This window comes from Talpa occidentalis, unplaced genomic scaffold (genome assembly GCF_014898055.3).
Source record: "Talpa occidentalis isolate TD23 unplaced genomic scaffold, MPIMG_talOcc4v2.1 talOcc4.2, whole genome shotgun sequence".
NCBI lineage: Eukaryota > Metazoa > Chordata > Mammalia > Eulipotyphla > Talpidae > Talpa > Talpa occidentalis.
In genome coordinates, this window is record NW_023602073.1 from 53,735,061 (window position 1) to 53,750,261 (window position 15,201).

A 15,201-nucleotide genomic window follows, 5' to 3' on the forward strand; every position below is an offset into this window, starting at 1 on the left:
TTGGCTTACCCAGTGAAGTAAAACTGGAAGGGAAGCATTGTCACTTGGGAAAATGGTAAAACTTTGGCATGTACAGAAATGTTAACACTTGTCTTCTAAAATGTGTATAAAACCTCTCAGTACCTGATATGTATGTAAATTGTCAATGGTGATTGTCCCCTTGTAATATTGTATACTTCGATTGTTTATTGACAAAATGGTCTCTAGAAAAATAGGGAGAAAAGACCTCAACAGATTCCTATTGATGGAACTGTTGAGTACAAATTTCCCACACAGGACTGAATACAGCTGATATTTACTAAGTTTTCTTTGACATAATACTGGTAATTTTTTTTGCATTTTGTTCTGAATCCTTTTTTTGTTTTGTTTTGTTTTGAGTGACCAGGACCTGCGGCAAGGTTGTGTTTTTTTTCCAGCAAAGCTAACTTGTGTTCACATTTTCTCTCCCCTTGATACCAACACAGCATACAAATAGCGGTAGTAATTTTTTGCTACTTATCTCAGTCTGTTTTTGCATAACTTCCATAGGGATTTTGTCTGCTTAAACAAAAAAATTGGACATGAGTTTCATTGTGTGGCTTTGAGTGGAGTTCTTCCAGAAAGTTGAAACAGAGCTGAACCAAGAAGAGGAGAACCTGTTTGCTTTGTTTGTAGGGTTCCAGAGACCTCCAAAGAAGGTGAGGAAGCTTGCCTCCATTGGCAGGACTGGGCAACCCAGCCAACAAAAAAAGTCCCGGTACCCTCGAGAAGAGGAAAGCCCAGGTAGAGTCTGATGAGATCAATTTTGTTCCTGAAGCCTACATGGACCAGATGCCAAGGGTTCGCTCTGATCCTATATGGAGTATTCCAACAAAGCCAGCTAAATTGCTGTTTAGTTATTCTGCCCTGTGATTTTATGCAAAAGTAAGTAATATGGTTTATTTTACTATTTTTTTATAGAGGCATGTTTTATTTATTTGTTTGTTTGTTTGTTTGTTTGTTTTGTTTATACATGCACTGGGTACAGTCAGAAGCACGGGAGGGTGAGAGAATTCACCAGAGCCAGAGCGGGGAGCAGAGCAGGCAGAAGGACCGAAGTACACTGCTGAGGGGAGCAGCGGGCGGCAGGAGAGGTCTGCGCGCCATGTGGGACCCTCCTCTGGTGGCCGGGGAGCAGCTGGGGATCGAACCAGCTCCCCAGAGGCCGCGGGCAGCTTCGCAACCCAGCGCTCAACCGCTGCACCACTGGGGAGGCCCAGTAATATGGTTTAAAAGTAGATTTGGTTTGCAAACTTTTGCTATGCTGTTAAAACAATTTGGGCTCAAGGTTGAGAGAATCCGTTTTTGCATAAGTTGAACCAATTTTAAGATTTTTTTCCTGTGATTTTGACATATTTGCTGGGTTTTTTTGTTTGTTTTTTTGTTTTGTTTTGTTTTGTTTTGGCTTGGACTGATGAACTGTTTTTCCAGGAATGGAGGACTTTTGCTTTCCACAATGGTCAATACCTGGAGAGACTGGTTTTCTTTCACGCTGGAACCCTGAAAATTTTTCATCTGAGACTGTATCCCAACATCCATATATATTTGATCTTCATCACCATGGAAATGGTGGCAAAAAGTGAATTTACCTGCATAGGTTCATTGTCAGTTCTCATGGACAAAAAGTGAATTTGGAGCCTTCGGTGGATTTCGCAGTCCTTTAATGCTGGAACTGGGGACCATACACACAGGCAGGCAGACAGAACAAGAGAGACTCCAATACTGAGAGAGGCGGAACAGCAACTCCCTGTCTAGCCCCCTTTATACTGTTAAGAGCCCGTAGTCACACAACCAATACATGGTTGCAAATGCAAGGCCCATCTGTTGCTTTCTAGATGTTCCAATGGTGGAAAACATAGTATTTCAATGTATGGGCTCTCAGTTGTGTGGAAGGTGACAAATAGCCTGTTTTTAACTCATGTGTTTTTATTTTTTTGCTGTCATGCAATGTACACAACAATCATCCACAAGTTCCCTTGGAGGGGCCTCCCTGCTGGTGCAAGAGGTTCAGCACAGCACTGTGAAACAATCTGTAGCCACTGCAGTACAAGTTCAATCCCCGGCCAGCCAGGGAGCTACCCACATGTCACAGCAGATCTCTCCTGTGTCACAGCTGCTCCCCTCAGCAATGTGTTTTGGTCAGTCTACCTGTTCTGCTCCCCAGTCTGTCTCTGGTGAATCCTCTCAACCCTCATGCCCCCCCCCAGTTCTTGTATGCATAAATAAATAAATCTTTAAAAATTCCCTTGGAGAAGAGTGTAGGACACTGTACCCATAACTTGCAAAATAATGACACAGGGGCACTAAAACTGGCCAATGACACTTTCCAAATAGTTTACTGGTCACTGTCTGAGCTCTTCACCCACACGCACAATTCTACTCAGGCTCAGAGAGAACCACAACACACGGATTTGTGTAACAAATTAGGGAAAAACAAAGATTACTGAGGTCAAAAAAGGTCATTGACCTTACCCAAAGCAGTGGCCAGTTTTTTTTTTGTTGTTGTTTTTTTTTTTTTAGTTTTTAAAAAAAGCAATTAAATAGGCATCTTTCCACCACTGAAGACACAGAACTCCTCTCCCAAGCAAGAGGCCACATGTCCAAGATGGTGTCTTCCTGTCACTGCAGATATGCGACAGCCAGACTATAAGCCAGGTTCTGACTCACAAAGACAGCAGAAGACACAACAGGAGATGCTCCATGAGCTGCCAAGATGCCCCAGCACAGCACCAGACAAGTGAAAAAGCAGCAGCTACAGCGGTCAAATGACCTAACAAGACGCCACACTCATGCATCTCAGACACCTGGCTCCAGCACTTTGCCTTCTCTGCTAGGCCACAACAGCAACAAAACTGGAAATCATTTCAGTTGCTTGGCTACTTGCAAAACCGTTAAACATTTCCTCTCTGAGGTTGGCTGCTAAAAGCCTCCACCTTCAGAGGCCCACAGCAGCCTTCTGAAAATTCAGCACAGTGGGGGCCAAAATCTGCTGAACCCTCATAATTAATCCAAAACACTAAATTCCAAAGACTAAATGCATCTGAGCCCCCTTTTACAAACCCTTATATTCTTTATCCATTACCCTCCCAACTTTTCAGCATTTTCTCTGGGACTGTCTATCCTCACCAACATCATCCTCCAGGGGCACTACATGTAGCAGTGGCTTCAGCCAGTGGTTACAGTAATACAAACTATTAACAATACAACTGGATACAATGCATTACAACTAAGCCCAGTCCACTAAGTTGTTAAGGCATATCAATATAGGGGCAAAAAATAGAAAGACCTTATTGGCACCAGAATCAGAGAGCTCTCCCATCTGGCAGTGTACAAGCCCATTATTTGTCAGAGTACAGCACCATAGCTGGCAACAGTGGCCTCCCAGGTCTTGAATACCACAAATGCTTTGTCAGCAAAGAGGCATTAGAGGGCTCTACATGCAACAAGAGAGGCGAGCTCATAATAGGCCACAAGGTTAACACAAATGTTCCCTTTAGGATTGCCATCTGATCTGCCAACCCAGAGTGGGTAACACGCACCTGTGGCAGCCATTGCCTAGTCATTCAGGGTGTTATGTGTAGGTTACCTTCAGACTGCATCCCCTAGGGGCTATCAGCTCCACCCAAAGTATGTGGGAACCTTTACTCTCCAAAGCCATACCCAGTCCATAGTCTGTCCTGGGTCCAAACTAGTCAGAACTGACAATAAAAACTTGCTCTGCCATCCAAACCCAGCTTTAGCAAAATGTCTCAAGTCTGTATTTACAGTTGAATGGGAGCAGCGGTATGATGCAGTAACACCTCCAGAGGAGCCAGGCACCTTTCCTGCTCCTCTCCTTTAGAGTCTGCAGCACACCCCACTGGTGTTGGCTACACCTGGCCAGCATGGGAGTGGGGGCCATAGTGCTCAGTCCTTGTTCCAGCAGGTCATTGTAGCACTCCATGATCCCTGCAGCCTTGGGATTGCAAGGTGCATGGAATTTCCATTCATCGCCCATGTCCTTGGATGACTCTTGTACCTGGGCACCTGTAAAATGTGTTCCTTGTTCACTCTCCACCAACAACAGAAGTACATATGCAGCAAATAGGTGGGTCAGCTATGCCAAAATGCTTTTTGGTCCACCTATGGAGCAGGATAAGCTGCTAATAAACCAGAAGCAGAATCCTCACAGGTGACCACATACTGCTGCCCCACCAGAGTGGGGTAGTGGTCCAATGATGTCAATCTGCCAACATGCCAGTGGTACCTGTCCCCACTGCACCTGACCTGTGGAAGCAAAAGGTCACCGGGGGTGAGTCCTGGAACACAATACACACTGTTCACAGACAATCTGAACCTCTCTGAAGTTATAGATGAACCCCAGAAATGCACAGTGGCCCACATTGTCTTTTGCCTTGCATGGAAAACAAGCATCTGTGCATCCACTGTGCAACGTCCCACCCTGGAGTTGCTTCAAGCCCAAACACGCAGGCTAGGGTGCCTGCTCCGTCATTGCCTGGTGAGGCCAATGAGGCATGTCCTGTGACATGATAAATAGACGCCTGTTTCTGATGTCCTGGGACCTGTTTCTGATATCTTAGATTTTTCCTAGGTCCTGATGTTATGGAAGAATTTGTTAGGGAACCAACCAACCTTACTCAAAGAGAAAGAGGAAAGATCTTTATTTGTGCTGGCAGTCCCAGAGGAGAGCTTTCTCCAAAGTTTGAGCCCCAAGCAATTAGGCAACACGATATTTATTGCCTGAGCAGCAGTTCACTTGCACTTTAAAAGCAAGCTGGGGGCCTCCCCTGGTGGCACAGCTGCGAAGCTGGCTGCAAAGCTGCCCACAGCCTCTGCAGTGCCTGTTTGATCCCCAGCAGCCAGCCGGTGAGGGTGCCACATGGTGCGCAGACCTCTCCTGCTGCCCGATGCTCCCCTCAGCAGTGTATTTTGTCCATCTGCCTGTTCTGTTCCCCACTCTGGCTCTGGTGAATTCTCTCACCCTCCCACACTTCTGACTGTACCCAGCGCTTGTATAAATAAATAAAAAAATCTTTAAAAAAATAAATAAATAAAAGCAAGCTGTGAGTACAGAAGCAGGAGATCCCTAATGGTATCTGGGGTGCATAAGTCAGGTGTGTGTGTCCTTGAGAGTATTTATCAGTTACTCCCTGGAAATTGCAGTCTACAGTGAGTCTTTGTCTCAACATAACTTCAGACATTTTCCACTTCTTGCCCCCTTTTAATTTTTCTTCCACCATGTCTATGTTGGTGCAGATCTCAGTGTGCAGCCTTTGAAGAGAGTTTTGTTTTGTTTTGTTTTTGGAGTTCCAGTGTGTGAAAGAGAAATTAGTCAGTCACCAGGCATTGTCCAATGTGGCCAATTTCCTCCATTTCTGGATAACATTGTATCAGCCTATGGTGAAAAAACAAACAAATAAACAAACAAACAAATAAAAAAACATCTGGAGGCATTATCATTAGCCAAAACAAAACAGAAAATATTATGTCAAAATTACAGGAAGAAACATCTTTAAACTGCTTCAACTAATCTAAAAACAAGTTCTCGCCACCTTGATCCCAATGCTATGTAATAGTAAAGCAAAATATTTGTAAACTAAATATATGTCAGTCCATATTACTCCTTTTTGCATAAAGTCACAGGACAGAACACCAAACGGCAATTTTAGTTGGCTTTGTTGGAATACTCCCTACGGGATCAAAGTGAATTCTTGATATCCGGTCCAAGCAGGCTTCAGGTACAAGGTTGGTCTTACCAGACTCCAGCTGGGGTTTTCTCTTCTCAGGTAATGAGGACTTCTTTTCCTGGGTTGTCCAGTCTTGCCAATGGAGGCAAGTTTCCTCATCTTCTTTGAGGGTCTCTGGAACCCTACAAACAAAACAGCAGGTTCTCTTCTTTCTTCAGCTCCAATTCAACTTCCTCAAAAAATTACAAAGTCACACAATGAAACACATTTAATTCTCTAGTTTAAGCAGAAAACATTCCCTACTGAAGTTATGCAATAATAGACCCACTGCCATGAGTAGTAAATATTACTACCACTCTTTTCCATACTATGTTGGTATCCAGGAAGGAGAAAATGAAAACACAATTCAGCTCTGCTTACAAAAAAAAAAAAAAAAAATGCTACATTGCTGAGTCAAAACAAGAAACGTTTCTGTAGAGTCATTGCAAAATGCAAAAATTCACCAGTATTTTTTAACAAAACTTATCAAAATTCAGGTTTATCTCCCACAGTCTATTCAGTCCTTTGAAGGGAATTTTCATTGTCAAAAGTTCTAAGAAGGGCCTCCCCTGGTGGCACAGGTGGTTGAGTGTTGCGCTGTGAAGCTTCCTGCAGCCTCTACAGTGGAGGGTTGATCCCCGCTGGCTGGTGAGAATCCCACATGGTGTGGCAGACCTCTCCTGTCTCGCCTGCTGCTCCCCTCAGCAGTGTATTTCAGTCAGTCTGCCTGCTCTGGTCCCTGCTCTGTCTGGTGAGTTCTCTCACCCTCCCGTACATCTGTCCTGTACCCTGGTTCTTGTATGCGTGAATAAATAAATCTTTCTAAAAAATGTTCTAAGAGTTGGAATCAGATGAGGTCTTTTTCCCATTAATTTTCCAGAAATAATTTCTGTAAGTGTCATACCATTAAAGTATATACAATATTGCAGGACAACAATAAAAACTGACAATTTACATATTTATCAGGCACTGAAAGTTTTTTTTTTAAAGATTTATTTATTTATACAAGAACTGGGTACAGGCCAGAGGCATAGGAGGGTAAGAGAATTCACCAGAGTCAGAGCAGGGAACAGGACAGGCAGATGGACCGGAAACACTGCTGAGGGGAACAGCAGGAGAGACAGGGGAGGTCTGCCGCACCATGTGGGTATCTGCCGGGCTGGCCAGGTATCAAACCTGTGCTGCTGAGGATGTGGTCAGCTTCACAGCACTGCGCTCAACCTGCTGCACCACCGGGGAGGTCCAGGCTCTGAAAGGTTTCACACAAATTTTAGAAAACCAATATTAACTTTTCTATACATGCCAATGTTTTATTTTTTCCAAATGACAATGTTTCCTTTCAGTTCTACTTTACCAGGTAAACCAAATTAAATTTCTGGAAGCTTTGCTATAAATTTTAGAAAACAAAAGTAACAACAATTTTTAATTTCTAGGAAAGCTCTGTCTCAGTTTAGTAGTACAATGTTGACAGTGAAACATAGCTTCATTTTTTACCTCATAACCAGTGCCCCCCTTTTATAAAACAAAATAAACTTGAAATTTTTAAACTCTCATTTTCCTAACAATTAGAGACATTATGTACCCAGTATCAATAACCCAGACAAGAGATAAAATTATATCCAACACAACCTTATTAGTTTTGGGTTTTTTTTAAAGAATTATTTATTTATTTACACAAGAACTTGGGTATAGGCTAGAGGCATGGGGAGGTGAGAGAATTCACCAGAGACAGACTGGAGAGCAGAACAGATAGACAGGCCTAAAACACTGCTGAAAGAAGCAGCGGTGAGTCAGAAGTCTGCCACGCCATGTGGGGATCTCCCTGGCTGTCTGGGAATTGAACTCATGCTGCAGAGGCTGCCAACAACTTCAGAGCACTGTGTTCAATCCACTGTGCTACTGGGAAGGCCAATTTATGTTTTATAATAATCCATTAGATCACAAAATAGTTACTATTTTTTAAAATATTTATTTATTTATGCATACAAGAGCTGGGGTACAGGGCAGAGATGCAGGGGGTGAGAGGATTCACCAGAGACAGAGCGAGGAACAGAAGAGGCAGATAGACCAAAGTACACTGCTGAGGGGAGCAGTGGGCAAGTCAGGAGAGGTCTGCTTCGCCATGTGGGTTGCTTCCTGGCCAGCTGGGGATCGAACTCATGCTGCAGAAGCTGTGGTTTGCTTCATAGTGCAGTGCTTAACCTCTTGTGCCACCAGGGAGGCCCCACAAAATAGTTACTATTAACCAAAAAATATCTCAGATCATGTGTTTGCAAAACCATTGTACCAGTTGCCATTACATCTTTTTTTTTTTTTGTCAACAATGTCTATAGGCACCATCTATGCCAACTTTACAGCATCTGGAGGACTAGATAGTTAAGCACAAGGGAAGGAAATACATACATAAATATATAGACACAGAGAGTTGTTTTATTTATCATTTTTGTTGCCTCCCATGCAACTGCAGTTTTGCTCTAAAGGCTCAGAAAAAAAAAAGTATTTATTTATTTATTTGTTTGTTTGTTTGTTTTTTTAAGATTTATTTATTTATTTATACAAGCACTGGGTACAGTGAGAAGGGAGGGAGGGTTAGAGAATTCACTAGAGCCAGAGTGGGTTGCAGAACAGGCAGACTGATGTGAGGAAGTACACAGCTGAGGGGAGCAGCGGGTGGTAGGAGAGGTCTGTGCGCCATGGGGAACCCTACCCCCAGTGGCCAGGGATCGAACCAGTGCTGCAGAGGCTGCGGGCAGCTTCGCAACCCAGCGCTCGACTGCTGCACCACTGGGGAGGCCCTCCGAAAAATTCTTAACTCCAAAAATGTGGAATGCTGGGGCCACCCTGCTGGCACAGGAGTTAAGATGCAGCACTATGCAACTACCTGAAGCTACTGCAGCACGAATTTGATCCCCAGCCAGGAGGCTACCCACATGGCACAGCAGACCTCACCTGACTCACCTGCTGATCCCCTCAGCAGTGTATTTCTGTCGATATGCCTGTTCTGTTCCCCTCTTTGTCTCAGGTGAATCCTCTCACCCCCACACCTCTGGCTTGTACCCCAGTTTGTATGCATAAAATAAATAAATCTTGTTTAAAAAAATACAGAGTGTTGCTGACAGGAAGCACTGGTTCTGTTACAGGGCAACCTAATATGAAATGGGTTGCCTGACTGTGGGTCCTCACCTTTGCGCTTAAAGGAACTTGTAATAAGACTCAACTGCAGGCACACACAAAAAGGTTAATAAGGATTTATGTACAAAATAACTAGAAATGAATAACTCAGGGAAAGAGGGAGGGAGATAAATTGGTGAATGCATCCTACCAGTTCCACTGACCTGGATTGCCAGTGGCACACTGAGTGCTGGCAAAAAGCCAAGAGTCAAGAGAAGAGCCAAGAGGCCAAGTGGACCCCCAAAGCCCACATGTCTGGTTTCATACCAAACCTGGCTGCTTAACTCCACCTTCAGTTCCCAGCAACCTCCCTTTGGTGATGATGGGATTTGTAGTTCCTGGTAGCTTGATGATTTTGGTCTGGTGTGGCGGTGGAGGAGTCCACAAAACCTATTCGTGGAGTTTGTTCAGGACATCCTTTCCCCCTAACAGTTCCAATTGTCATCCTACATGCCTAAGACTTTGGAAACGGTAAGGAAAAGTTGTATTAATTACAAAAGAGTTACAAGACCTTGTTCATGCTTCAGGACTTTTAATGTTTGAACCATTCCATAAGAAGTCAATCCTGGAGTGTCCTGTACAGCAGCACTAAGAACAAAATTAGCAGTTAACTTTAAGCAAAAGGGTGATGAAATTTTTAGAATAGAGAAAAAAGAAGTTTAAATATCCCCTAGATAGGGCCCATAAGGGCTTCTTTTCCCCAACTGTGGCATCACCACCCTGGAGTCTTTGCTTTTGTTCTTTTTCTTCTAAATAATCTTCTACTTACTTTCTTGAATAAAGTTTGTCTTTCTCTGATTACTTATCTAAAAATTCTTTGAACACCTTTTTATTACCTTTAGAGATGTTAATCAGACCTGTAAGACAGCAGATATCATAAACACAATTCCAATGTGCAGCAACTTATATATAGCTACCAAAAGATATCACACACATAGAAAACAAAAATTTCAGTAGGAGACCAAAAGAACAATACCTTTCGAGTTTTTGAGAAGTCCATGAAGGGGTTTTAGGTGCCATCTTTGATCAGGCCACATGGTCTGATGTACGGTCATCTTTTGAGTAAAACTGCTACACAGAACAATTTTTATGAAATCAAATTTCTCAGCAAGTGACTACAAATTGCACATGTAACACACAGTTTCCAAAAGGTCCAAGTCAGTTTTTCAACAGCAAATCTACACTTACTTGAAACAAACACACTAGAAGTACCAAAAACTACATTGTGCTGATGGTAGCCAGTGACATGGGGAAGCCACTTTTCCCCATAGGGCTGACTGACCATGATGGCACTGTCCTGCCAGTCACCAAATCTGTTACAAGACAGGGGCTCCCCAGGACCCCAAAACCTGCCTGCTTTAAATGGGTTTTGCCATCTACAGCATCAAGACAAAATATATAAGACCTTTTGTGATGTGGAATCCTAAGTAGTTGCATATTTGAGCCTTTCTTCAGGAGACCTTATAGCCCATTTTTTAAGAGTTACAAGAGCCTAAGTATACCGGCAGGCCAGTTGGGTTTCACTAGCTAAGCAGAGGTCATCAATATCCTGCAGGAGAATACACCTGTGTTCTTTTCCAGAAAGGAGGAGAGATTCACAGTAAGAGCTTCTGTGAACAAAGTCTGAGAGTAACTGAGTCTTTTGGCTAGACTGGAGGTTTTCCTATCCAAAACAAGAAGAGGCTGACTGTGATGGATGTGATGCTGAGACAAAAGAAAGCATCTTTTTTTAAATTTTTTTTAAGATTTATTTATTCATACATACAAGAACCGGGATACAGCTCAGATGTGCGGGAGGGTGAGAGGATTCACCAGAGACAGAGCGGGGAACAGAACAGGCAGATTGAGTGAAATATACTGCTGAGGAGAGCAGCGGGAGAGACAGGAGAGGTCTACGCACCCTATGGGATCCTCACCAGCAGGCCGGGATCGAACCTGTGCTGCAGAGGCTGCTGACAGCTTCATAACACTGCGCTCAACCGCCTATGCCACCAGGGGAGACCCAAGAAAGAAAGCATCTTTAAGGTGGTCTATGAGAGCCTGTGGCTTATCTAAATAAGCTGGATGTTATTCAGGGACTCTCAAGTCTCTCTGAGGGGAAGCTATAGGGATCAAGCAGGGGCCTTTGCCAATAGAAAGGCAGAGGGGCTTCAGGCACTTGCAGGAGTGGGGCCCGCAGTCCAGGAGATTTGACAGGGTTATAAGTAACTGGCAAGTCATCCTTGGGAAGTCACCCATCCATTAATCGGTGGTAGTGGCAACTGAGGACTGTGGTCACCATGCACAGCAAGGACCTGACCCTCTTCCTGCCTAATAGTACAAATGTGGATCTAAATGGGTTGGGTCTGGGCAATTGTCAACCAAGACTCAATTTAAGGAAACTGACCAGCATGGCCTGGGGAACCTGCACAACTTTTTAGAGCACTTGAACTATGGGATGTCAAGAGTTCCTTCTGGAGGATGTCAAGAGTTTACATGGAAACTAGGCCACTTTACCTGGCATAGGGTTTGAAGTTTCATTTTTGTTTATTTTTTTAGAGGTTAAGGAAATCCAATAGCACAGGAATTACAAAAATGTGGAAATTAGCCAACACACTATTAAATAATCAGTGACACAAATGAGAAGTCACAAGTATAATAAGAAAACACCTATTAAAATTAGAATGTGATACACCATAACATAACTTAAAGAATGGTACAGTAAAATGCTGAGAGAGAAATTTATAGTTATAAATACATATATTGAAAAAGAAGACATATCTCAAATCAATTATCTATTTTAACAAATTCAAAGAACAAAATACTCAAAATTAGCATAATAAAGGAATTTATAAAGATGAGAGATAAATGAGAGAACCAAAAATAGAGAAAATCATAAAACAAATAAATTCCTCTGTATAGAGCACAAAATTGACATTTAGCTAGATTGACTATTAAAATAAGGACAAGATTCACATTAAAATCACTAAATAAAAAATCATTACTATCACTTTTAATTTAAAAAAAATTATAAAAGCATGCAATGAATAATAATGCACTAACAGCACAAAATAGAAGAAATGGACAAATTCTCAGACTTTAAACAATAGTATGAAACTACAGTAATCCAAACAATATACTATCAGACTTAAAATTGACACACAAATGAATGGAATAGAATTGAAAAAAGCCCATAATAAATCCACACATATATAGATATTTAATTACTGACAGTGGAGCCATGGAGCCAAGAATATACGATGTAGAAAATCCCTTCCATGGATGCTGTTGGAAAGCAACATGCAAAAGAATAAAACCAAAACAATGTCTCAAAAATTACTCAGTGGACCACATCTTCTTGATCCAGTCATCTATTTTTGGGCATTTGGGTTGTTTCCATAGCTTAGCTATTGTAAACAGTGCTGCTATAAACATAGGCGAGCAGGTGCCCTTTGGAATTATTGTTGGATAAATACCTAAGAGTGGAATTTCTGGGTCATATGGAAGCTCTATACACAATGTAATATTACTCAGCAATCAAAAAAGATAAACGCATGCAGTTTGCCCCAACATGGATGGAGCTAGAAAGGATCATGCTTAGCGAAATAAGTCAGAAAGAAAAAGAAAAATACTGGATGGTCTCACTCATAGCAGGAATTTAGAAAACCTAAATAAGAGACCAGCAAAAAGACTAATCAACACAAAGTAAAAATCAAAATCAACAAGCAACTGTTTTGTAAAAATCAAAATCAACAAGCACTAAGGGGGGGGGAGGTGGGAGAGAATGGACTAGATTCAAAATAAGGGGGGGTGCAATTGTATGGGGAATATAGCCATAATAAAAATGCATGCATTGGGCCTCCCCGGTGGCGCAGCAGTTGAGCGCTGGGTTGCGAAGCTGTCCACAGCCTCTCCGGGTGAGGGTCCCACATGGTGCGCAGGCCTCTCCTGCCGCCCGGTACTCCCCTCAGCAGTGTGTTTCATTGGTCTGCCTGTTTTGTTCCCTGCTCTGGCTCTGGTGAATTTTCTCACCCTCCCGTGCTTCTGACTGTACCCAGTACTTGTATAAATAAATAAATAAATCTTTAAAGAAAAAAAAAAAGATTAAAAAAAATGCATGCATTGTGCAAAGATGAAAAATGATGTAAGAATTATATAAAATAAAATATTAAGAAAGATTAAGAAAATAACTCAGTGGAATAAGAGACAAACTTTACTCAAATGGGGAAAAAATATTCACATAAGACTTCAGAGCAGGGCATCCCCTGGTGGTGCAGCAGTTGAACGCTGGGCTGCAAAGCTGCCCGCAGCCTCTGCAGCGCTGGTTCTATCCCCCGCCACCAGTGGGCGTCCCACATAGCTCGACAGACCTCTCCTGTCTGGCCTGCTGCTCCCCTCAGCAGTGTATTTCATCAGTCTGCCTGATGTGATGAATTCTCTCTCAGAGCTCTGGCTCTGGTGAATTTTCTCACCCTCCCACGCTTCTGACTGTACCCAGTGTTTGTATAAATAAATAAATAAATAAATAAATAAATCTTTAAAAATAAATTAAACTAAAAAAAAAAAACCTTCAGAGAGGCGGAGTAACATGAAGCGAGGAGACACTGCGAGTAAGATCTCCCATTAAAAAAAAGTTAATAGGGAGGAAAAGTGGCAGATCCAGTGAGAACTGGGACACGGAAGATAAACAGACCACTCCAGCAAACTACCCGAAGAAGAAAGTTGACATTAAAGAGGACTAGAAGGGAGGAAAGCGCAGAACCCTGCTCCCCTACCCCCCCCACAGAGTCGGCACTCTCCTACCAACAGAGAGGAGGAAAAAAAAACAAAGTAAAATGACCAACAAGAACGAACTACGCATCAAGCAGGACTGTGAGTGGAAAGGAACTATTTCAGCCACCACACCCCGTGAACGGGAGCTGTGGAGAACCCTGCAGGATTCACCGTGGCAGTGAGTGAACAGCTCTGGGCGCCATTAGAGAACAACAGAGACACCCAGAAGAGACCTGCACACAGCCCCGGCCGGCCGGTAAGCTTGCTCAGAAAAGCAGCCCACTTGAAAAGCAAACGCTGATCGGGATCGCGGCTGCCCAGGTCCCCGCGCCTGCGACCTAGACTTGCGGGGAGACGCACGGGGGCCCTCACTGAGGTGAAAGTCCCTCACTGAGTAATCAGAAACCAGGCGCCCAGGCACGGGAGCGGGGTGCAAAAGGCGCCACTGAACTGGGCTACAGCCCTCGTCCTGGACCTGAGGGCTTTGGAACTGAGACCTGGGGCACGAAATTCAGGGTGTGGGTCCTCCATGTTGGTGGGCCACAAGGCAGACACAGCACCCCAAAGCTGTTGAGGTTTTCCCAACCATTCCCACTCTGTTCCCTGTCCCATGGGGTGAAAAAAAAACAGCTCCCCAAGAACAATAGGAGAGATCTCTGGCGCCACCTAGCTTGAAACTGGCAGAAGGCTCCTGAAGGAGCCTGTGGCCAGCTGGGAAGTTAGCAGACCCCAGGCCCCTTCAGACCAGCAGTCTGAGCCCACAGGGGGAGCGGGCACCCACTGCTGGGGCAGACAGGGCACACAGAAGAGTGTGCCTGAGACCAGGCGCGCAGGGACTGCATCCCGCATCACCATTTTAGAACAGGGACATTTCTTCAGTAAAGACTACCTGCAGAATGCTCCCTCAGGAGCCAGAGGTGAGCAGGGAAGCTCGCCCACGCCAGGCCCCTTCTGGCCTGCAGTCCAAACCCAGAGGGGGAGCGGGAACCCACCGCCGGGGCAGACCAAGTACAAAGGGAGTGTGTCCCAACATTGGCATTTTAGAACAGGAACCTGTCTTCAGTAAAGACTACTTGAAACAGACAGATGGCTCCTGGAGGAGCCAGAGGGGAGCAGAGAAGCTCACCCAAGATGTCTGTTTTCTAATTTGTCCCAATGCATATGACAAATTAGAAAACAGACAGTAGGAAGTAGAAGAACCACACGCAACCTAACAACTCCTCAGGAAAAAAGCACACCACAAAAAGAAAACCACCCCCCAGATTGCAACGACAGTAACTTGGAAGAACTTCTGAGCCTTCCAGAAAGAGAATTTAAAATTGCCGTGATTAAAAAAATGACAGAACTCATAAAGGAAAACAATGATCAGAAGAAGGAAATTGAGTCCCTAAAGAGGGAAAACAATGGTCAGAAGAATGAAATTGAGACCATAAAGAGGGAAGCAAAAGAAACGCAGGAGATCAAAGAATTAATGGAGGCACTAAAGAACTCTGGGAAAAGCAATGAAAGCAGAATAGATGAAATGAAAGAACGA